Here is a 25,534-nt window from a genome sequence, read left to right on the forward strand (position 1 = left end):
TCCCTGTAAAGCACATGGAAGGGGCCCCCCCAGCGCCCCCGGCCCACCACCTACCACCTTGCCCCACCGACAAATAAGCAGTCACCTAAAGCTGTACTTATCTGTGCATACTCCGAACAGCAAATATAAATAGAAAGCACTTAAATTGTTTTCTAGGGCTGCCTGAATGATGAGATCCAGGACTGATAATTAAAGGGAACAAAGACAGAAAAGTTATATTGCAAATTATTACATACTTTTTTATTTATAACCGTATATAGTGCCAAGACGAGGACTTTCCAGGCTCTTTAAACACATGGCTGGCATTTTACTTTTGGCAGCCCTACTTTATATTCCTTTTCTTGAAATGCATTCTCACACTACAGCAGTAAATGTAAATTTCAAATGCAAGGAATAGGCAGAGTGGGGGCCAAGGGGGTACTGGAACCAGACAAAAACTTAGCCTTGGTAACCAGTTTACAAAGGTATGTTGACTGTGCACCTCAGATAGAGCACAGCTGACTATTATGGTGCACTGTAGCACCCAACAACACTTTTCAATAATGTATATCACACGCAGACATGTAATAGCACACACTGGGTAGAGCTTATACAGCACATAGCTCAGAAATACCTGGCTGCAATGTGGCCCCGAAGAGCACTTTTCAATAGCATGGAACAAACACAAACTTCCAACACAACACATTAAATAGAACATTTTGCGTAAATCTAACTAAGCACAGACATGGCATTTGGGCCGTGGACCATATTTTCCGTAGAATGCAGTATATAAACATAAATAACGTAACATAACATGTAATTGCTGACCAAATAGTAGTGTAGCTCTATCTATAACTTGGTCATCAGAATGTTCTACGACAAAGATGATGATGCTGGGCTGGCAAACAGGCGAGAGGGCCAACTCATCTTTACTATTGAGAGGTTCAGAAGTGCACCATTTAATTTATGAGGCAGGCCACCTAGCCGAAGGACAGATATGAGGCAACTGGTGCACCCATGCTGCAGCTGCGCGCTACAACTACTGCGCTGATGGTCCAAGCTCTACACCACTCTACTCTATGCCACTGCACTCTACTCCACTGCAGTCTACTCTGCACCCCTCTAATCTGCTTCACGCTACTCTACATCACTGCACCAATGCACTCTGCATCAATGCAGTCTATACCACTTTACTCAAAACCAATCCACACTATGCCAATCTACTCTGCACCACTGTACTTAATGCCACTTCAGTCTAGGCCACTTTACTCCACTCTACAACACTCTTTGACGCTCTTCTCCACTCTGTCACTCTATGACACTACGTGCACCATTCCACTCTATGCCATTGCACTCTACTCACTGCAGTCTACTCTGCACCACTCCACTCCACTCTGTTTTGCACCACTCTACACTGCACCACTCTACACCACTGCACTGTATGCCAATTACTCAAAATCAATGCACTCTAAGCCACTGCACTCTATTCCAGTCTACTCTCCACCACTGTACTTTATGTCACTTAATTCTAGGCCACTCTAATCCACTCTACAACACTCCACTCTATGGTGCTCTAATCCACTCTATGCCACTCTGCAACACTACTCAACTCTGACCCTCTATGCTAATCCCTTTATGCCACTACATGCCATTTTACTCCACTATATTCTACACCACACTCGTCTTCTCCGCTACTCTACGCCACTACACTCTATGTCACTCTACTCTGACACTCTATGCCACTCCACTCTACGACACTACTCCACTCTATGCCATGTCATTCTACTACACTACTCCTCTCTATGCGACACTACTATACAACAATCTACTCTGCTCTACACCACTCTATAACACTGTACTCCACCCTACGCAACACACTCTATGCCTCTCCACTCTGCTCTACACCACTCATGGCTTGGCGGTTCGGGCTGGACTGTTCCCATGAGGCACAGGGTCAGACTGATTTGCATATGGCCATGTCTGAACTGGGGTGGCAGAGTGGGCTAAAGAACGGTGATGGATTACACCCAGATCTGTTGACTGGGTGTGAGTGTTTGATTGGTTCAGATGATCCATCCATCACCACCCCCTTTTGTACCGCTACATCACTCCACAGCACTCAATGCCAATCCAATCTATGACACTCTGCTTCACTATACAATTCTCAACTATATGACACACTAATACACTCTACACCCTTATAATCTAGGACACTCTACTACCTCCATGACAATCCACAACACTATGCCAGTCCACCCTATGCAACTCCATAACACTCCACTCAACTCTACTCTACACCACTCCATGACTCTACGCCACTCCATAACAGCCCACTCTACTCCACGACACTCTGCTTTACGACACTCTGGCAGAAAAGCAACTTGTGCCTCGTCTATCTAAATGCCCCTCCCATGCTGTGTAGCAAATGGGGAAGGGTCAAATGTGTACATTAATCCTACCCAGATAATCGAATTAATTGAATCACTGGCTTAGTCATTTCTCATCAGCCAGAGCGGTCACCAATACCATTGGTGTACTCAAAGGGTATGCTATGTGTTTCTAAATTATCCCTACTGAATAAATAGAAGCAACTGATAATGAGCCCTTAAATGCCCATTCTAATGTGAAAAACGAAATATCAAATCCAATGCTTAATTTGAGCCTGTGGTTTCCGGTGCTCAGCACCAGAATTAAATTGTCATCACCTCCACGCATGACCGCCTGCCCCATGGCAGAGCAGGTGGCTGAAATAGGGATGACCACAATATCAGCCGGCGATTAATTCAATATATGTTTACAATGATTATTAACTGCTTTGCAAACCATTCTTAGAGCTTTGGGGGCTGGGAATAGTATGAATTGTAATATCTGAAAAAGTGTGAGGGTTAGTAGTTGCCTTGGTACTTTCGTTGGCAGCAACATTGGTTAGTTTAACCCCTTCCATGCTGATGACGAACCCCAGCCGTCATGCACTACGGTGCTCGTGTGCTGATGACGGCTGGGGTTCGTCATGGCCCGCCCCTGTTCTTTTGTTTACCGCACAGCGGCGGAAACGGGCCAGCAGGGAAGGGGTTAAGTTGCAGAAGCCTTCTGGCAAGGGCCCTGGCACCTAATTGTTTACAAATCAAGCACTGCATGTGAACCTTAACTATACAGAAGCCAGATGAGACCAAGCAGTACAGGAAGGCATATGCCTGAAAACACACACTGGGCTGTACCCACATTTTGTGAAAAAAGGCCACCTCCACATTATAACTTCTTCATGATACGAAATAGTACCTGTAAACAAGTTTGTTTTGCTTTATTCGTAGAATGAATTTCTGCTCTTTGTGTCCTCTAATTACTAATCAGGGATAATTGATGCAGAAGCCCTGCAGAAAGGCTTTCCATTCGTATTTGCTATTTGAAGTATGTGCCAATAATGCGGTTTTACTCCTCTAAGCGTTTAACTCTTTGTCGGGGGTGTAGTCGCATGGGCTCCCTCCAAGTAACCTATCAGCCATGGAAAAACGCCTCGCCAGCCACGGGAAAACGCCTTGCAATGCGTTTCCTTTTAACTTCCTTATTTCTTCACCAAAACCCTCTCTCGCAATGAAAAACATTTAAAACCTGGTGAAGATAATTCCTTCACCAAAATATGAGCGCAGCCATGAGTTTCTATGCTATGACCGGGCTTCCATCGGTTTTAATCCAAGAACAGGAGACAATCTCAAGGCCCGCTGGTGGCAGCCAACAGGTAATGATCATGCCCAAACACAAACAATAAAAACAAGATAACATTGCATTATAGACAAAAGGGAAAACCTTTTAAACCAATGAAATTATGGGTTGGGCAATTACCCATGACCAGCAATGTTAGCACTTGCAATAATTAAATTAAGGCTGCAACAGTCCGTCCAGGGCAGCACGGTCCGTCCTGGGCCGCTCGGTCTGTCTCAGCCGCCTCATACCTCATGCGCATTTTATATTGCGCAAAGTGGCATGCGCATGAGAATGCTCAGCTGCAAGGCTATCCCTGCAATGTCAGTGTGCAGCGGTCCTGAGTCTGTAGCTCTGGTGCACTACTTCATGAGCTCTTTACTTTGATATTAAAACAGTTAAATCTTACTGCCAGTTTTACATTCATCACTACGGGCCCTCCTCCGAAGTTAGTGCCCTCCCATTTTTTGTGCTTTGCAGAAGTTTTAAGATCATCTTAGAGATTCTCGTTGCTTCAATGGGTGTAAATTCTGATCTTTCTGTTTCACTCCTCTTCAGTGCTTGATTTTTTTCACAAGAAAGCGTCACTCATAGTCGTTGAATGTCACTCATAATTACACTGAAATTATGAAAATGTCACACATAAGCAATCTGAAACCATGGCAGCTATGTAAGCCAATAATTAATCCTAACTATTTGAACAAACTCACTATCAATATAAATCCCTAGGTATATGACATCTTTAAGAATGTAGTCTTTAGCATTCATAATAACCTTGCTGGGACTAGATTCACACGCATTAGAAGTATGGTTGTACAAATCCCAGTAACGCTTGGTGTGGTCGGCTTAAACAGTTAAAACTGGCCTAAACTCACCATCATGATATGGAACAAGTCGGCAGCTATATTGGTAATGTTTGACTAAAGTCAGATGGTTAGTAGTCTAGAACATACACGACCCTTCCAAAAACAAAATAACAAGTTTTCCGACATAGTACCAAATAGAATAATGCTACTCCTAAATGGCCGCCCTTTTCAGCCACGAGAACAAAAACGGACTGCATTCTGCTTCTGTAATGTTTTATTTCTAACTTTGATTTTTTTTTAAACATCCCTGCCCTTCAGGTTTTCTACAATAGCTTCTATCCCAAGTACGGGAGAAATATTATTACCGTATACAAAATGCCAGAATAAAAGCAAGTCTACATTCCGTTTGTGTGCTGTGAGGCTGCGTATACACAGTCCAAGCATGAATATTGATCAAATATTTTATTTCTTAGTGCACTCTTTTAGGCTTTTTCTGCCATAAAGTGAAAGTAATTAGTAGAATAGTTTCCGAACTGAGCTTAAGTGAAATGTAAATCCATAACTGCGTGTGGAGTGCTAAGTGGTTGCTGGCTGTGCGGCTGCGAAGGGGGCCCCTGGAGTGGGGGGGGGGGGGCGGGCCCCCCCGCACCACGGGGTCTGCGGGGGCCTGTGTTACGCCCCTGACGCCTCATCCTCCAAATCCCCCGCCACAGCCACATCACCGCCCACCTGAGAGACCTACACTTGCTTCCAGTCAACAAGAGGATCACCTTCAAGCTCCTCACCCTCACCCACGAGCACAAAGCACTCCACGACACCGGGCCAGCATACCTCAATGAATGACTCACCTTCTACACCCTGAACAGCCAGCTTCGCTCGGCTGACCTCGCCCTCGCCACCGTCCCACGCATCCGCCGAACGACCACCAGCAGCAGATCTTTCTCCCACCTCACCGCCAAGACATGGAACACCCTCTCCACCCACCTGCGACAGGCCCAGGAACTGCTGACCTTCAGGAGGATGCTCAAGACCTGGCTGTTCGATTATTAGCTGCTTCCTCTTCCCCCTCCCTCTAGCGCCTTGAGCCCTCACGGGTGAGTAGCGCGCTCTACAAATGTTTGATTGATTGATCCTAAGAACGTGTGATAATTTGGCCGGCCCAGGAGGGACGGCCAAACTGCCATGCGCACTTAGAGGAGTGCAAACCACTCCTCACTCTGCTCTGGCGTCACAGAGTACAGCCCCGCCCCAACCTGGCCTCAAGTCCCGCATGGAAAAATAAAATGATAATAACATCTGAAATAGTAGAGGGCGACGGCCACTGCTCTAAGAGCCTGCGCACAAGTCGAGCCATATAAGCATTTAATGTGTAAATCTTGCAACAAAAACCGTAAAAATATTAAGTGTAAAAATGATAAAGGCTCAAAAAAGTGTAGATCTTTAATGTGAGGAAGCGTTTCGCGTAACTAGATGAGATTATATCAATGTTAAAGTGATAGGTTTTAAACATGCACTTATAAACCTTTGTGTATCTTCCCTCGTGCCCTGATGACAATGCCATTAGTGAAATAAGAGGCAAGCCACATGGAGCAATATGTGCTAGAAGTAGGTGTGGGGGATGCTGGAGCACCCCCAAAATAACAATGCTGGAGCTCAGAAGGTGAATGAGCAATGAAGATGCCTTTACATTTTGAGTTTATCTTGACAAAGGTTCAATGCTAGGCTATGTCGCCTAACGAATGGCTGCTTATTCTTTTAACATCGAGATTGGTCCTTACCTTTCTTTTTCTAACTGCAAAGTTAGAGGGTTTTGTAAGGCTTGCTTGGGTACAGGGAATGGGAAAGGAAAGTCTGTAGGATGTCACTAACATCATTTAAATACCCATAAATGACCTGTCCAAATATTTAAAGATGTATCAGTAGTTAGTAAAGATGAAATAAAGCATACTTTTTTATTCTGACTTTTGAATAAAAAGGTTTTAATAGGATCAATACAAATCAAGACACTGTACTCAGTGATGTGCAAACGATAAATATTTGCTGAAACTTGATTTTCACAGATTGTTGTTTGTGCGCTGTGTTTTTATCAGTGAACTTGCTTGTCAAGGCACAGCTTTTGTGGCCATTTCAAAGGAAAACGGACTGTGTCTAAAAGTAACAGCTTTGTGACAGTTTGCACCAACATGGCCCACTGGCTGCATGCCACATTCTTACCCCTTTCCTGCTGAATCTGCGAGGCTCATTTGCCACACTTGTTTTTTGTGTGGCACCTGGATTTCTTTCTTCAGCACCCTGGCTCTGAAATCTGTTCCAGCACTGTATGGAGCAACAATGTGTTCTTGTAACTCAAACAAAAGAAAGGTTTTTGTATAGCGCATACCCTGAACTCACGTACTTCAAGGCGCTCTCATGTGTGATAATTAAGTAAAAGGGACATCAGATATTTGCACAGGCTCACACACTGGGATGTACTAGTGTCACATTGTGTACTTCACCTGTTAGAGGGTTCAAGAGGACCTTGAGGCGAGCCAGAGCCAGGCATCTGGGTTGAACCTCCAGTGTCACACCGCCGCCATTCTGCACTGGATGGAGGGTGCATTTTGATTCAAACTGAAGATGGTGAATGCGATGGGCACATGCAAGAGACTCGTTTGGAGTATATTTTTGAGTGAATTGTATGACGACGGTTCAGGACATACGTACAGCAGGCACCAGGGCTCTATCGCATTAGCAGCAGGCGCCAGGGCTCTTTCCCATTAGCAGTAGGCGTCAGGGCTCTTTGGCATTAGCAGCAGGCACCAGGGCTCTTTGGCATTAGCAGCAGCCGCCAGGGCTCTTTGGCATTAGCAGCAGCCGCCAGGGCTCTTTCGCATTAGCAGCAGCCGCCAGGGCTCTTTCGCATTAGCAGCAGCCGCCAGGGCTCTTTCGCATTAGCAGCAGCCGCCAGGGCTCTTTCGCATTAGCAGCAGCCGCCAGGGCTCTTTCCCATTAGCAGTAGGCGCCAGGGCTCTTTCCCATTAGCAGTAGGCGCCAGGGCTCTTTCGCATTAGCAGCAGCTGCCAGGGCTCTTTGGCATTAGCAGCAGACGCCAGGACTCTTTGGCATTAGTAGCAGTCGCCAGGGCTCTTTCGCATTAGCAGTAGGCGCCAGGGCTCTTTGGCATTAGCAGCAGGCGCCAGGGCTCTTTGGCATTAGCAGCAGGCGCCAGGGATCTTTGGCATTAGCAGCAGGCGCCAGGGCTCTTTCCCATTAGCAGCAGGCGCCAGGGCTCTTTCCCATTAGCAGCAGGCGCCAGGGCTCTTTTGGCATTAGCAGCAGGCGCCAGGGCTCTTTTGGCATTAGCAGCAGGCGCCAGGGCTCTTTCCCATTAGCAGCAGGCGTCAGGGCTCTTTTGGCATTAGCAGCAGGCGCCAGGGCTCTTTCCATTAGCAGCAGGAGCCAGGGCTCTTTCGCATTAGCTGCAGGCTCTAGGGCGCTTCTGCATTAGCAGCAGGCACCAGGGCTCTTGAGGGATGTGATGAAGCTTAAGTGCTTTCTCCCTGATGCAGCACTGTGGTGTAGAGACGCCCATCTCACCAAGTAGTGTTCTGACCCGAAGAGAGACGCCACCTTGACTGCACAGAGCACGACCCCTGTATGACAAGTTGGGGCCACAAAGGGCCATTGCATGTGAATAATTTGTAAAATATTAAGTGCCAGGGCTCTGGCCAGGAGGCCACTGCAGGTGGCACCACCTATCGCCCTTGTCATCGCTGCCAAAACAACTACTAACCATCTCTCTCGCATGTAAATGTGACAGTTGGGATTATTTCAGGTCCCAAAAGCTAAAGGAATTCCTGTGCCGGCAGTTATTAGCAATTTTAATGTATATTGTTGCCCTAAACTCCCGTTGTTATGCGTGTTCTCCCATGTGGTGGACTGTTCTAAGGATGGCGTTGACAATTAGGTGCTGGTGCCCAGCACCGGAAACCAATTACGTGCCAGTGCTGAGCACCGGAAAGCACCTGCTCAAATTAAGCACTGCCCCTTTGCCCGTGATACTTTGTCATTGGACCTCGAATAGCACCCCGGGTCTGCCATTGGAGACAGAAGATAATTACAATGAAAACAGAGGAGCGCCATGGAGGTTCAGTCTCCGTGGTAAGCCTATTGATCATCGCTGCCACCATCCGCTGTCAACATCTATTCAGAATTACTGAATGCTCCCGGGCCTGAACATCAAGTCACAAAGCCATTGAGAGGGGAATCCTCTTCGACTCAAGCACCGATGGGGAGGGGCCACTTGGGCTTTGAATAGCCACAGAGAGACTTCCAAGTCTCGTACTCCCTAGTGGAGCCTAGCCTGGATGTTGCCTCGTGTAAATTGGACATCACCCCGTCCATAGCTTGCAGAGTAGGAGATTGTTGTCTGCGCGGGCAGTGCTTGGATACCGACCTTATAAAGAGTCTTATTATCTAGTGTGTATTGTATATACCTCTGTGGGTGTTTTTTAAATGCACTTTTTTCCAATAAAAGTAAGTCCTTGGCTGGACATGTACTCCGATTGCTGAATGGAAGTTGAGTTGTGAGCCTGTGTACTCCTTGCCTCTTCCAAAGGGGCTAGGCGTTGTAAAATATATATATGAATATCCATACAAATTGATGTGCATGCACTTTAAAAGATATCATGATTAGATATTTCACATTAACATGAGGCATGGAGCTCAAAAGGGCTTCCTATCTGACCTTGACTGGACAAGCTTCAACATGCTATTCTGTACCCTCTTACAGGTCACCTTGCTTGTCTTGAATACATGATATGCAAGTGCTACACAGTGCAAAGCCTGCCTTTCTGGTCTGCCCATATCTGGCTGTTTTGCATGGTGCAGACATTGCACATCCATGTCAGCCATATTTAGCGTGGTGCCTTATTCTAGTTCCGTTGACATGGCATTTCAACTGTATATAGCACCTACAAATCTGTCAATCTGGGAAGAAGCGGTCTGAGAGCCCCTAAGATGGCAGATCTGACTTCTTCATTGCTAATTAGCAATGATGCATGCTTTTGGTACCATTAAATACATTTCTCTGTTTCTGAGCAAACCTGCTATGTCCGGTGAGTTTCATTCATTTGCTCCTGGAAGGGTGCCAGTATTTCCCCATCACTAGGAATAGGTCCAGCGATGAGTGAGACAGGTCCCTGAACATGTTCTGTTGTTGATTCCTCTTTGTTTCAAGGGGTAAACAGTGATATGCAAAGATACACGAGATCTTAAATATGAGCCTATAAAGCTTTCATTGATGTCAACTTAGAGACAGTAATGTAACATGGGCGCTGCTACTATCAAACTATATGACTACTGGGCCTATTGATGTTCTGGTCTGGGAAGACAGTTTTTGTATTGTCAACTTGAGGGAAAATATGTGTTTTATTTAGTTCCTCATTCTCGTATTGTGAGGAAAGATATTAACAAATATTGGGACCGATGACCAAACTTTATACCTAGCTTGCTAAATGATTGAGAATGAAGGTAAAAGACCACAATAGAAAAGCATGCTATCGATGTACCTCCAACACTGATATTAAAGAAGTATATGTTATTTTATTTTGACAGTTTTGTATAGCACGAACAAGACCCTTGCGGGTATCAGACCGCTTTACAGGGCATATACAGGTGATTGATAGATACATAAAAATACGATGAATTATGCGAATACATTCCTGGTAAATGTTAGCAACTAGCACATCTCAACAAGAGTATATAAGAAAGTTCAGGTGAATCTAGATAGGAAAATTGCTTTCACTTCTTTTTTTAAGAAAGCAGCGGATGGATTCAGTCTTGTTTCTGGGGGCAAGACGTACCAAATCTTGGGAGCCATTCCTGAGAAGGTACGATTGTATGTTTTTTTCTTGGAGAAACGTTGTGGTTAAAACAAGTTCTGTATCCAAGGTCCACATGGGAATGTTCGTTAAATTGCAGGCACACGGCTGGTGCTCATGTGTGCTCCCTAACATGTGATGGATGGATGGATGGATGCCAGCATTTGAGGTGCGCAGTGCTTACCTGCACCTGAAATTCACCACAGATTTCATGACAGATGTTTGAGTCCGTCCTTGATCAAGGCCATGAGACGTCGCAAGTCATCGGTACTGGTTATTCAAGGGCTTTTAAATAGAAATGATGAATTTGGGGCTAAGATTCTCAGAGACCCTATTTGTTCGCCCTACCTGTGGGTGCGCTGTACCCTAGGCAGAGGTCCAAGTGGATTTAAAAAAGTATGGGAACTGTGATGCTCCACGCATTCGGCCTATCACCCTCATGTAACTACATAAAAAAATAACAAAACATAAAAGAAAAATAAATTGAGTTAATCAGTAGGAAATGCGGTAGTGTACATTATGCAGAATATAGCATGTTACAACCCATGCTATTACATTGTGTGCTTTTACAACGCAGTGTTACAACAACCGCCTAATTAGTACGAGATACTTTTACATCGCAGGTCATTAGAACAACTTGCTGTCTTGGGAGCACTGGACTTAGGAATAGTGGGCCCGATGTAGGTAATTCCTATTTACCTACTCTTAAATACCGAATCATACCGATTCGGTATTTAAGAGTATCTAAATAGGAAGGGGGCAGATGTAGTTAATTCTTATTTTAGAATTACCGAATCTGTAAGATTCAGTATTTACCGATTCGGTAAATACCGAATCGGTATATCCTATGGGCCTTGAAGCCCATAGGAATCAATGGGAAATACCGATTCGGTATTTACCGAATCGGTAAATACCGAATCCTGCAAGGGTGAACGGGGTGTCACTTTGACACCCTGTAGCACCCCAATTCCAGGCTTGTGTGCCATGTGGCACACAGACATACCCTTAGGGCATGTCTGTGTGCCACATGGCACAGGTGTACATGCACAGATGTGCATGTACACCACAATTCGGTATTTTACCACCCAATTAATGATAAAATACCGAATTCGGAAGGCCTGTAGCACTGTAAACAGTGCTACCTACATCTGGGATTTACCGAATCGGTAAATTTACCGATTCGGTAAATTTACCGATTCTGTAAAATAATGACCCTACATCTCAATCACCAAATACCGGTCGGTAACGGCCGAATTCGGCCATTACCGACCGGTATTTGGTGACCTACATCGAGCCGAGTATTATTTACTATTCCTTCTCCAGTTTGCGCGACAGCAGGGAAGCTGTTGGATTTCATATCCAATACCTTAGCGCCCCCTACAGCAAGTCGTTCTAATGACTTGCGATGTACATGTATTGCATACTAACAACGTGGTCGTTGTAACGACCGCGTTGTAAAAGCACTGCTATGTGATGACAGCGTTGTAAACACAGTTTCCCATTATGAAACCTCCATTAGTTAGTTCACTACGTAGGTCTGTGTTTGTAAACAGAGAGCCACAGAATGTATTTCTGGTTGGTGCAGGGGTGAATACTAACTTGTGTATTGTAAGTGCTATGCGGTCCCAGTCTGTGACAGAAAACACTGTGAATAAGTAAGTCATTTGTCTAAAATTGCATTGCAAAAAGTATGACTAGGCTTCTAAAAAATATGCAGAAAGTTTTAAGGTAAAAAAAAGTAATACAAAAATTATATATTTTAGTAATACCCAGAATGTACATGGTGCATTTTATTAGAGATGTATTTTAAAAGCAGACTTCACAGCTCAGCTAATAGATCCCTTGCAATATAACTCAAAAACAATACATCTGTGTCATCAGGAAGCATAAAGTAATTCTAATAATTAAATCCAATACCAGCATCCTTTGCGTTTGCAGAGTGACCAGTTGGGCACATTTGCATTTCTTTCAGGCAGGCCGGCACCCTGGACAGAAAGCTTGTTTAGCTGTCTGCCCCTCCGTCGGTTTCACAGCACAGGAGACTCCCTGCCTTACACTTCAGCTGAAGCATTTCATCTGTTGGCATTACCCATCCAGGAATAGCTGTCTTTCCACAAAGAATGAGCTCATTATTCACCACAGCAGCCCTCAACTGGCACACAGGGGTCACGGACCGCGTACACTGCACTGCCACCAATGTGCTTGAGCTACTTAAATCGGAAGTGACGGCAGCAGCCGTCATCTGTAGAACTTGGGGCACCACTCCCTGTTTTAGCCATACCAGGCATAACCCAAGAGACAGGACTATTTCAAGATGCAGACGCATGATCAGTGTTTGCTCACGACCAAAACCCTGTTACCACGGATCCCGCCATCACAGCAGCCGGGACACCCGGGCAGGGGTGCACATCCATGTGATAAAACCTGTGTGATAAAAGTCGGCGTGTGTTGTCAACCAACGTGTTCAAGCAATGGATAACTAATCATGTTTCGGACGCTGTACACAGGGCTCTCCAGTTTCCCGGAGCCATTAGTGAGCAGCTACAGGTCAGGTGTTTTTCCCTGTGCATTCTGGTAGTTGTAGTCCTGAAGTCATAACAAACGGAGCTGCATGGGCTAGAAAGCCCCAGAACTAGAGATGCCATCGTCGATCGACCTCTCTGAGACACACACCTCAGTTCTGCGTGTGGCCTTTTCTCTGGCGCTGCCTTCTCTTGGAACAATACCAACTCTGCTCAACACATGTCAATAGCGTGTTACATACATGCAGCCTCACCCGGGGCTCTCAACGTTACATGCGGACACCCCGATCCCGGTCCTACAGCGTTCCATCCAAAACCCCTCCCCATCCGCAGCCCCCACCCTGGCGGCACTAGGGACCCCCTTACCTGCCGAAGAGAACACGGCCCCAGGCGATCACTGTATTCACAAGTTCTGCAGAGTGCAATGAAGACGGAAGGAAAGATCGGACCAATCACGTGCTCGCTTCCGTACCACACCCTCCTACGACCCAAAGCTGATAGGATGATCGGCCTGTCAATCATTGACCAACCACAGTCCAAGGACAGACCGATGCATCTTATGCAAACACGGAGCAGGTAGACACGATCCGGCTGGAAGGGAGCTTCATCCTTCCCGGGAGTGGATCGCATGTCAGGACAGGAGGCGGAGTGTAATTACTATTGGGCAGTCGTTTCCAAGGACATTCCTTCAACTCCTATGCGCCACCTTTCCCATCCCACCCTTTTGTGCACCGAGAAGCTGTAAAAAGAACTTGAAACTGAAGCAAAACCCTGAAATGGAAGGACACTTACCTCCAGCCCCTTTCTAAGAAAACTACTCTTAGACGTTTGTGCAGCATGATAGTAAACAATAAACAATAGATTAGTGAAATAAATGAGATCTTTACTAAAGTTCTATGGACATATGCAAATAGAAATGCAGGTAAATACAAGCATTTGTAATGCGGTAGGTCTCATATTTATGCGAGTTTGATCTATTGGCATTGTAAATAACAAGGCCTTTTATTTATGTTATTGTTTTTACAATATAAATAAAAGGCATTGTCATGTACAATGCCAATAGCTTAAACTCGTGCAAATGCGAGACCTATTGCATTCCAAATGCTTGTTTGTAAAAGCGCCCTATGCCGCGCTTGCACTTTAATAGTGGCCATCCCACTTTCTTTAGCTGACCCGTGTCTAAAGAAAGGTGTGCGGCTGCAGCCCACCATTAAATTGATAGAGCTTACGGGGCGCTTTTATAAAAAAATAGCATTTGTTTATTTTTGTAAAAGCGCCCCATGCTGTGCCTTTACTTTAATGGCAGCCTCACCCCTTTCTAGACGCGAATCCTGTAAACACAGGTGCGCAGCCGCCAATTATCTTGACAAATATTGTTTTTTGTAAAAGCGCCCCATATCGCGCTTTCACTTTAATGTAGCCCGCACCCCTTTCTTAAGGACGCGGCTCGTCTAAGGAAAGGGACGGCCGCCATTAAAGTTTAGTAACAATTGGGTAACCCAGTATCCTTATGAGTTCAAAAAGTGCATCTAATTGGAAATTGGTTGCATCCCAAGGGGCACTCTGAAAATAGGCAATCTTATGTTCAAATCATAGAAAAAGTTCCATAAACACGATTGATGTGGTTAAATTCAATTTATTCCATCTTATTTTGGTTTATAACTCATTTTTCATTTTTCATATTTGCTTATGTTATTGTCACACATTATTAATATTGGCTCCAATGCATTTCGGGCCACCGCCCTTCATCTGGGAGAATATCTACAATCAAAACAACATAGCTATATTTAGTCTGTTAGCTCATCATCAAATACCTCTGCTTAGTGAAAACACTGTGATATGACTGTGCATTGGTCGTATGTGGTAAAAGAAACAAGCATGCTTAAGGTGCATAGAACGTGCAGTGAAAAATGCGCCGTGACCGGGTAAAAGAGACTTACTGAAATGATGAGTTCGTACTCTCTGGGTGTTGAAATATCTATGAAATGAAAGATACGTAATGAATACCAAAAATGCGGAACAGGTAAGGTCTATAAAGATTATGAGGAGCGTTTCGCGTTTCGCGTTTAGAGCTTGGTGAAATACTCACGAAAAGGATGTAATGAATCTGGCGTGAATTCTGTATGGTTCCGTAGCTCGGTGATACCGGAGCTTCCTAGTGTCAAGTTTTAGTATGAGTCTATTAGTTGGCACTCTGTCATGTGAGGATCACGTGACCGGCCCTGAAAATTATGAAGGTAGAAAACGGCCTGTATGCGTCAACGGAGGGTGACGTGTGCTAAACATGATGGACCTAAAAAACAGACTATGATCATGGTTGTGTGACCGATACGAACAGCGAAAAATATTAATGGTTGTTCATCAAGTGTAATAAAATTATGACGATAATAAAATGAAGTAAATGAAGTAAAATGAACTAAGGCAAATAACTGGGACGTATTAATGGACTCTTTAACGATGAGCTAGCACGATGTGTAAAGTAAAGTAAAATAAAGATAATCACAATCAGGACAATATTCAGAGAACATACATGCCCGAGTCGGGCTCAAGGATGTTTATAAATAACAAGAACATTTTATTCGGTCATTTAAACCATGCGGCTTGATTGCATTCAGTCTATAAATCCAATCATTTTCACGACGAAGTAGGTGTTTGTTGTTATCTCTACCTTCAACTCTCTGTATGGTTTCTAGCACCATGAATTTAAGTTCGGAAATGTTATGATTCTTCTCTAGAAAATGTGCTGCTACTGATGATTTCAAATTCCGTGTCCTTATGTTCAACTTGTGTTCATTGAGGCGGACTTTCAGTTTTCGTTCTGTCTCTCCTATATACACCTTGCCGCACGGGCATTTCAGTAAATAAATTACATTTGTGGTATCACAGGTTGCTATAACGTTTAGCTGAATTTCTTGGACTTTCATTGGGTGCATAACCTTGTTGCCTGGAATTATGTTGTTGCAGTTGTAGCAATTTGCACATGGTCTGGTTCCTCTGGATGTAATTTCTGCTTGATCCGTTCGTTTGAGAATTTCTCCTAGATTTTTGCCTCTGGTATAGGCGAATATGGGTTGATGGGCAAAGATGCCATTAAAATCCGGTTCCAGGCTTAACATAGGCCAATATTTTAATATAACCTTTTTAAAGTCTGCACTTACATTGGAAAATGTAGACACAATGGCAGTTCTTTCGCTTTGACGTTTGGGAGTAGGTTGTATTAGAGAAATCCGATTTAGTGCCTTTGTATGTGTTTTAGCTGCCTCCAAATGTGTTCAGGATATCCTTTTTCTGGAAATCTATTGCCCATTTCGTTGATGCGGGCAATTGAGGTTATGTCTTTCACTCTCACCATTTGAGATTTTGGAAGATGCCGTTTTAGAGATCCCTGATGGAAACTGGAATAATGTAGTACATTATTCCGGTCAGTAGATTTGCGGTGAATGTCCTTAGAGATGTGGTTATCATGCAGTTCGATTGAAACATCCAGGAAAGTTATTGATTTAGAATCAATTTCCCACATGAATTGGATACATTGATCCACAGTGTTTAGAGTAGTTAGTACTTGTTCAAGACTTTCTTTAGAATTGTTCCACAAGATGAAGAGATCATCTATGTATCTGGCGTACATTTTTATGTTGGTGCGCCAATCGGAGTTCTTCAAGATGTTTTTCTGTTCGTATTCTCCCATGAACAGATTTGCATAGACTGGGGTTGCGCAATTGCCCATTGATGTCCCTACGAGCTGGAGGTACCACTCATTTTCATGCTTGAAGTAGCTTTGATATAAAGTGAAGAATCCTAGTTCCATCAAAAATAGTTGCATTGGTTCTTCTAGATTCAATTTTTAAATCGCATAGGACCACAAGAATCGTCGTCCAGCACCTCATTACAAACCGAAAATACGCAAGGAAAAACTACAGGAACGGGTTGTTTAGAACAGGCTACCCACTAAGACGACCCAGGAGGGGCAAAGGCAAAAGATCAACCGCAAACAAGAAGTGTAACGCTCCCCAAGAAAGACAACAAGAAGAAAACAGGTTTAAAAGACAAATAATGATTAATATTTCGGATTACACCTTTACAAAACATGAAGTTGACTTACTACAAACAGGTACCTCGTTTGTACCAACAAACAAATCCGATCATTTGGAACTGGAAGTTAGTACATTCAAATTAACAAGAAAACTCAGATTAAGGAATTTTTTTGAAAATGTGTTACCACCCCAAGGAGAAAAACAACCTGACCCATTGATGGGATTGAAGACCACGAGTACTTACCAGGCTCCAGTGAGTCACAAAACACTAGATCTCTTCAAACAACTCGTACAACAAGATATATCGCAAATCAACTATAAAAAGACGACACACAAAAATATCGCAAGGAAGGACAGAGACACACTCAGCGCAATAGCTAACAACAAAACCATCAAATGCATAAAAGCAGATAAGGGAGGAGCGTTAGTGGTTATGAATACCACGATGTACAATCAAAAAACTCAGACAACACATCTCAGATGATACTACATACATCAAATTACCAGGAAATCCTACACAGCAATTCACAACTATTCTCAGAGACATTGTGGAGAAAGCACTTTTAGAAGGAACAATCAATCAGAAAACCAAATCCTTTTTGTTGAAACAAAACCTAAGGAGTCCATCTATATACGTAGTCCCAAAAACTCACAAACATACTGTTCCGCCTATAAGACCCATAGAATCCACACAAGGTAGTATCCATGAGCCTGTCAGACAATTCTTAGACAGACATCTGCAACCTATTGCTCAATCCATGAAAAGTTACATCAGAGATACGACAGAGTTTCTACGTGAACTACATGACATAAACATTGGTCCCAATGTAAACGTATGGTTATGCACAGCAGATGTAAAATCCCTCTATACATCTATCCCTCATAAGGAGGGCATTGAAGCCATGGAAAGTGCTGTACAAAGGGTTGCGTACTGTGATTTGCACAGGCAGTGTGCACCTTCACGCAATGTGAGTGCAATAATTAATAACTCTGAAATGTCTGCCCCATGATGCATCCATAAAGCCTGTCTGCACAGTACAAACAACAGGGGCCTCCCACTTCTCTTGCCCCTGCGGGGTTGTGATTGCCAATCATCACCACTCGATCCTCTCCTGGAGGAAGTAGCACTGGAGTCTGAGAGGTAGCCGGTCCCAGGGGGGACGTAGTCATCTTTTAAATACGGATAGACCTTTTCTTGGAAAATCGCTGGATGTCTTTCTGTAACTTAGTTACCTTTTGTTTCATCAGAAATTCTTTATGTTCTGTGATTTCTTTATTCAATTCAGCCAGCTTGGTTTTAAAGCCTGTATTCTGCCCAGCACTCTTGAGGGCACTCTCTACGATCTGGATTTTGCTGAGTAGTTCGTCAGCTAGTCGTTATGCTGTGTTGACCAGCAAGATCAGGAGGTCGTGGGTACATTTCCATGAGATTAATGACCATTCAATCTTGAATTGGCCATCCTCCCAGAATATCCTGGGGAAGTTCTGAACAATGAGGCCGTTCGGTGCTATTTTAGCCTTAAAATACTCAGCCATGAGTGCTCCATGTAGGGTAATTCTCACCCACTCTCTCTTCACATCAGAGAGTGATTTCCAATCCGCTGAGTTACTCCCAGGGCTGCTTCAGTGTCAATACCAAGGATGGTGGTATCCTATGAATGGCTGCTGCGTCATCGTCACCGAAACTCAACCCTTGTCCATCCATCTTGTGGTGGTGAGGGAGTGCGAGCCGAGCAGTTGTCAAACAGGTAGTACAACTTATGTGCTGTATATAAACTGACACTAATTTAGGTCATGTTTTTGTAGATAGTAGTCTTTTCATTAGGTCCTGAAGAATAGCAGTCAATGAACTTGAAGCGAGAAACATGTTGATCACACCATTTGCACCTTAGTACTGTATCGGCCTTGGAAACCTAAGTTCCAGCGATTACAGGCTATTCTTGATTTTACTTGTGGCAGAGGACCACCAGAATAAACTTGTTTTCCGGTACCTTGTGCCTCATTTTATCCTCACCCACACCATCTACTCTGTCCTGGCCCCTCACCCACACTTCACCCATAGGCAGTTGGATAAAAGATCTCCGATAAAGAGCCCCTCTTTGAGGTGTGCCCGTTGGGCATTGCACCGCCTGCCCAACGAGGAGCATTGCCTATGATGAAGCATGACACTCGCAAGGGTGTGTGAGGCCATTATATCCAACACATTGGATACCCAGGGGTAGTTCTCCACAGAGCACTAGCCCTTGCACCTTAGTGACCGTTCCCTCTTTCCTCTCTATAGGAACAGCCCAGTCCCCTTTTTGTTGTCCACATTTTCCGGGGCTGCGACTGTGGATGGACCTTCCATTCTTTTTCCTTGAATGGTAATCTAAGCCCCACTGGATCACAATTGATCCATCTCTTCCCCTCCCTTTTGTTACACTGTTTTGCTCAAATGCCAGGGACAAAAAAGCACAGCTCCCTCTTGACAAGCGAGATTGCGCCTGGTTGGTTTAACAAGAGAATTGTTTAAGATTATTATTAATATTATTATTAATGAGTTTTATATCGCACCTGGTTACCCTTAGGCATCCCCGCGCTCTTCCAGAAAGACGCACCATAGCAAGAGACAGAAGCGTTAGGCAGGGAACAAGTGGGTCTTTAAAATTTTGCGAAATCGTAAGGTGCTCGTTTCAGAGCGCAGGCATAACGGAAGGGAATTCCACAATGTTGCCACATTTATGGAGAATCTTCTGCCGCCGGTCCTGGCCTTCCTTACTCTCGCAACTTGCAGCAGATATTGATGATCTGAGCGCAGGGCGCGGGAGGCCTTATAGGGTTGAACCATGTCCCGTAGGATAGGTGGCCCTTTTCCCTGCAAGATTTTGTGGGCCATACAGAGTGCTTTGAAATTCACCCTCTCTCTTACAGGGAGCCAATGAAGCGCCTTAAGCGCAGGGAGGGCTGATTGGCGCCTGGGAAGGTCCGTCAGGAGCCTGGCGGCAGCGTTTTGGACTTGCTGCAGTTTATTTAGGGTTGATTCTGGGGCCCCCAGAAACAGCGCATTGCTGAAATCCAGCCGTGAGATGATGAGTCCCTGGATTAGTAACCTCCTGGAAGCCATCGGGAGGAGAGGTAAGATCTTCCGGGCAGACCGGAGCAGACCAAAACACACGCCTGCGGTCTTCTTCGCGTGTGTCTTAAAAGAAAGGTCCTGCTCCAGCCACACCCCCAAGCTCTTGATTTCCTGTTTGGGGGTGTAGTGCCGCTCCCAGACAGCTGGGCCAACTGCTAGGGGACAGGGAGGGAGGGGAGTTCCCCAGCACCATCAGTTCAGTTTTTGAACCGTTAAGTTTAAGTGCTGAGCTGCACATCCAGGTAAAAATTTTAGCTAAACATGTGTGCAGCCGGTCGGGTTGGTTTGCCGACTGGGGGAGCCCTACCACCAACTGGGTATCATCGGCATAGCTGATGATCTTGATACCCAGTGGCAGCACCACACTCTCCAGTGGGGCCATATAAATGTTAAACAGTGTAGGGCTCAACGATGAGCCCTGTGGCACACCGCACTGGAGAGGGACAGATGTTGACTTCTCATGGCCTTCCCAAACCTCAAACGTCCGGTCTTCCAAAAAGGACGCGAACCATTTCAGGGCCATCCCGGAGACCCCCACCCCGACAGCCGTTGGAGTAACACCTGGTGGTCTACGGTGTCAAATGCCGCACTGAGGTCCAGGAGGATCACTGCCACCGATCCCCCTGAATCCAAAATGCTCCTGGCATTCTCCACGACTGCCAGCAGGGCCGTGTCCGTCCCCTGGCCGGGGCGAAAACCCATTTGGGAATCCCCCAGAAGGGAATTGGATTCCAAGAAATCCGATAGGCGCCTATTCACAAATTTCTCCGCCACCTTGCTAAGGCCAGGGAGCAGGGAAATGGGCCTAAAATTAGCAAGGTCGGCGGGGTCCAGACTAGGCTCCTTCAGGAGGGCCTTGACAACCGCTCCCTTCCAACTGGGGGGCACCACTCCTTGGGAAAAAGAAAGATTTATAAGGTCCGTCACTGGGCCGCCGATGGTAGAGGCGACCTGCTTCAGATATTTCATCGGTACAGGGTCTCTCGGAGACCCACTCTTCACGGTCGCCAAGACCCCGAGAACTTCCTCCACAGTGCCTTGACCGAAGGAGTCCAACTCCACTGACCGCACCCCGGCCTGAGACCCTGGGTTATCACCAGAAGGTGTCTCCTGGGCTAGCCGAGGAAGAGATGCCAAGATGTTTTCTATTTTGGTTTTGAAGAAAGAGGCCAGTTCTGAACATTTCTCACGTGGGTTGTCGTGAATAACCGGAGGTTCAGGAGTTTTCAAGAGTTCTATGATGATCCTGAAAGATTCTTTCGAGGAGTTGGAAGAGAAACCTATTCTCTCCTCGAAGAACTCAGATTTCGCTACCCGGATGGCAGATTTATAAGTGCCAAGAGCCGCCCGATATTCTGTCCGGCTCTTTTCGCTCCAGTCCTTCCTCCAGATCCGCTCCAGCCTCTTGCAGCCCTTCCTAAGTGTTCTCAGCTCTGGCGTATACCAAAGAGCTGATCCCACTCTCCTACCCCTGGAAAGTAATCTTTTCTTCGGGAGAATGGCATCAAGCGAGTTGGTCAGCCAGGTATTTAGGTTCTCATCAGCTACTAACGGGTCAGGCCCGGAGAAGGGCCGGGACGTCTCCAAGTGTCTTGCCCAGGTGTCCACTGGGAGCCTAGACCAAGCTCTTTCCACCGTATATACCCTAGGGGTTGATGCCACTAAGACGTCAAACTGCCATCGGGCCGGCACCATAAAATGGTCTGTCCAAGGCAAAGCCAGCGCGGGCAATACTTTGAGGCGATCCGAGTTTGAGAATATAGGATCGAGCAGGTGTCCCTTCTCATGCGTTGCACCCGAATTAACCAGATTAATCTCAAACGCTTTAAGATCGCACTGCAGATCTACTCCCAAAGAGTAAGAGGGGTCGTCGAAATGGATGTTAAAATCACCCAATGCCACAAAGTTAGCAGTGGAGGAGGCAAGAAGCGCGACCGTTTCTAAGAAAGAGTTGAGAAAATTACCCATGGTCCCAGGAGGGCGGTAAATAAGAAGGCCAGCAAGGGACGCAGTAGGCGACAGGCGTAGAGAGAACTGACAACTCTCGCAGTCGCTCATCCCTCCATCCTGAACCTTACAGATTAACGTATCCCTATAAAGGATGGCAATTCCTCCTCTCCACCCCACAGGTCTATCTAGATGGGATATGAGAAAACCTGGTGGAAGTGCTCTGACCAGGTCTCTTTTAAAAACAACACATCCAGCTTATAGTCAAGAATGAGAGACTTAATTTCTGTCGCGTGACTGTGTAAGGACCGGCAGTTCAACAAGGCAAAAGATAACACCGAATTATCTGCGGCCATGTCCTGACCCGGATTGCAGGCCCCGCAAGGAAGGAACGGTTGTCCATTCTCGTGAGCAAACCTACATGAAGAAAATTTCGGAGACCGCCAAGACATGAGTTCATCCCTCCTATACCTGATACGAGTAGGAGATAGCTCCTGTGAGTCGGACAGGGGGACCAGCCCTAAGCCCGTCTGGGCCCGAACGGGCACAGACGGGCTGAACTCTGGCGTAACTCCGGCGTCAGTCCGGCGTCCCCGCTGCGCATAGCCGCTGCGCGTCAGCATGGCTACCTATGTACTCTCCTAACGAGGTAGAAAGAGGACTTGATCACACGCTAAGACCCACTCACCCAAGATGGCCGCCACGAGTCAGGGGCGAAGGACCCGCAAAAAGCGGTGAATTGCCATAATTATGGTGCGAGTGTGATGGCAGAGGTGGGGGTATGCGAGGCCAGGCTGCTAAGAACAAGGGGTAAGTGTCCAAAACAAGATTAAAAATAAAGACAAAAACGGGTATTTTAAAAGTAAGGAGCTGCCACAAACAAGCGCTGCAAGTATAGCGCTCACGCTGGAATAGGGCGCGCTGCCGGAATTGCCTACCTATGTACTCTCCTAACGAGGTAGAAAGAGGACTTGATCACGCGCTAAGACCCACTCACTCAAGATGGCCGCCACGAGTCAGGTGCGAAGGACCCGCAAAAAGCGGTGAATTGCCAAAATTATGGTGCGAGTGTGATGGCAGAGGTGGGGGTATGCGAGGCCAGGCTGCTAAGAACAAGGGGTAAGTGTCCAAAACAAGATTAAAAATAAAGACAAAAATGGGTATTTTAAAAGTAAGGAGCTGCCACAAACAAGCGCTGCAAGTATAGCGCTCACGCTGGAATAGGGCGCGCTGCCGGAATTGCCTACCTATGTACTCTCCTAACGAGGTAGAAAGAGGACTTGATCACGCACTAAGACCCACTCACCCAAGATGGCCGCACCGAGTCAGGGGCGAAGGACCCGCAAAAAGCGGTGAATTGCCAAAATTATGGTGCAAGTGTGATGGCAGAGGTGGGGGTATGCGAGGCCAGGCTGCTAAGAACAAGGGGTAAGTGTCCAAAACAAGATTAAAAATAAAGACAAAAACAGGTATTTTAAAAGTAAGGAGCTGCCACAAACAAGCGCTGCTAGTATAGCGCTCTCGCTGGAATAGGGCGCGCTGCCGGAATTGCCTACCTATGTACTCTCCTAACGAGGTAGAAAGAGGACTTGATCACACGCTAAGACCCACTCACCCAAGATGGCCGCCACAAGTCAGGGGCGAAGGACCCGCAAAAAGCGGTGAATTGCCAAAATTATGGTGCAAGTGTGATGGCAGAGGTGGGGGTATGCGAGGCCAGGCTGCTAAGAACAAGGGGTAAGTGTCCAAAACAAGATGATTAAAAATAAAGACAAAAACGGGTATTTTAAAAGTAAGGAGCTGCCACAAACAAGCGCTGCAAGTATAGCGCTCACTCTGGAATAGGAACAAGAATAGGAATAAGATGCTCTCGCAATGGCCGCTGTGTGTTGGTGAGGTGGTCTGTACTGGTAACAGGTAGTTCATTGCGAAAACAGATTGAAGGTGACTATAACCCCATAAATAAGTAAAAAACAGTGCAACAAACACCTATATAAATGTTATGTGTGTGTGTGTGCAAATGAAAAAAGTGAGGCAGTTTGCATGCTTAAAGTAAACAATTGAGGGTGGGGAGGCCAGAGCTAAGGGGAAATTCGCTAAATGGAACACGTGGATTGTTTAAGTACAAAAAAATAAGAGTTTCAATTTAGTCTTACCACACTGACCAAATTATGAGATCTGGGCAAATCAGTGTGTACCTTGTGGTCCTTTCCTTAGCGGACAATCTCAGGAATCTCATGAGCAGGTTTAACATCTATTTTGCGTGCTAAATAAAAGAATGAAACCTGAACACACTGATTATCTGACCAAAGCGTTTTTGTCCTCTAGAAAGAAGGAGAGTTGTGCAGGGCACCACCAGAGCAAAACTTGAGCACCTATTATATACAACTAGGCTTTCCTGTTTTCAGTTTCTATTTTTGGTAAATTCTGGTGGGCTTTTTTTCAGTGTTTTCAAGTGATTCCAATACCTTAAAAACAGTTGTTATCAGTGGTTTCACATTTGTGCACCACTAAAAACTACAGAAAAAATGTTTTTCCAGTGTTTATGGAAAATTTTGCTTTTATTATTGCTTGCTTTCTGCACTCATAGAACATGGTATATAGACAGTGTAGGTTTAGTGTATATGAGGTCTAAATAGATTTTTGCAATTTAAACTTATTGTAGTACACCATACAATACTTCTTCAGTGAGTCTTTGGTCATGTGTGCTTGTTCTTTCCTTCCCATGTAAACTTCTGTGAAAAGGCCCTCTCAACATTGCCACTTGAGACGGGCAATGCCAAAACAGCCAGTACACAATTTGTTAACTCTGGCCACTGACATAGCTCTCCATGCCAATACTGGTGCACTTGAAGACTGCGATTCTCAGGGCAGGTTCTACAACATTCGCATTGAGCTGGAAGCTTATTCCCTCAGTGGTATTGAACACCGATTATGCAGAAATAAATGCATAAAAATCTTTCTCTTTTTGATTTTTTTTATAAATGTGTGTAAATCCATGGCAAATTGTTATGTGGTGAGTATCAGTTTGATATGGTACAGACTGAATATTGTACATTAGTCATATTACAACTCGGACCAACACTTTTTTGTACTGCTCAGAGGTATTGAAGCGGCACTTTTGAAACTACAAAGGAAATTCCCCTTTAGTGAAGGAATCTAGAACTTGTACACACAATGAGGTTTCATGGACTTCAAATGCCATTGGTGGTAAAGGGACATTTCTATGCATCATTGCAGGCATTTCTCATACATTGGAAAATAAATGTTCCTGAATTGCTCTTCAACATTGCTTTGCTTACCAAGTAGCAAGCACTCTAACATGGAACATGTTGCAGTGCCAAAGTCACTAAAGGTGTCGCCCAGCCTACTCTCAAGGAGATGTTTCACATGTACACCAATCATGCGGAGCACTTGGCAGACAAGAGATTTTCCAGACTCTAGTTTTTTTTATTATGTCCACTACAGCAGTTATGTTTTCTGTTTAAACCCAATAATGCAGTAGAGTGTACTTTTTCCACATCACTATCAATATTCGACCAAGGTTCCTCACATTTCTTGCTTTTGGCAT

The 25,534-nt window shown here is 45.2% G+C and overlaps 1 protein-coding gene across 1 annotated transcript in view; it reads right to left on the reverse strand.

Annotated features, from left to right (window-relative positions):
• Window positions 1-13,340, reverse strand: part of LOC147740936 (bile acid-CoA:amino acid N-acyltransferase-like) — a 73,714-nt gene extending 60,374 nt beyond the window's left edge. The window contains exon 1 of the mRNA XM_086952221.1: window positions 13,234-13,340. The gene's annotated coding sequence lies outside the window, so the exon portion shown is untranslated. The remainder of the gene's footprint in view (window positions 1-13,233) is intronic.
• Window positions 13,341-25,534: the final 12,194 nt, after the last annotated feature.

This window comes from Lissotriton vulgaris, chromosome 1_1 (genome assembly GCF_964263255.1).
Source record: "Lissotriton vulgaris chromosome 1_1, aLisVul1.2, whole genome shotgun sequence".
In the NCBI taxonomy this organism is placed as follows: Eukaryota; Metazoa; Chordata; class Amphibia; order Caudata; family Salamandridae; genus Lissotriton; species Lissotriton vulgaris.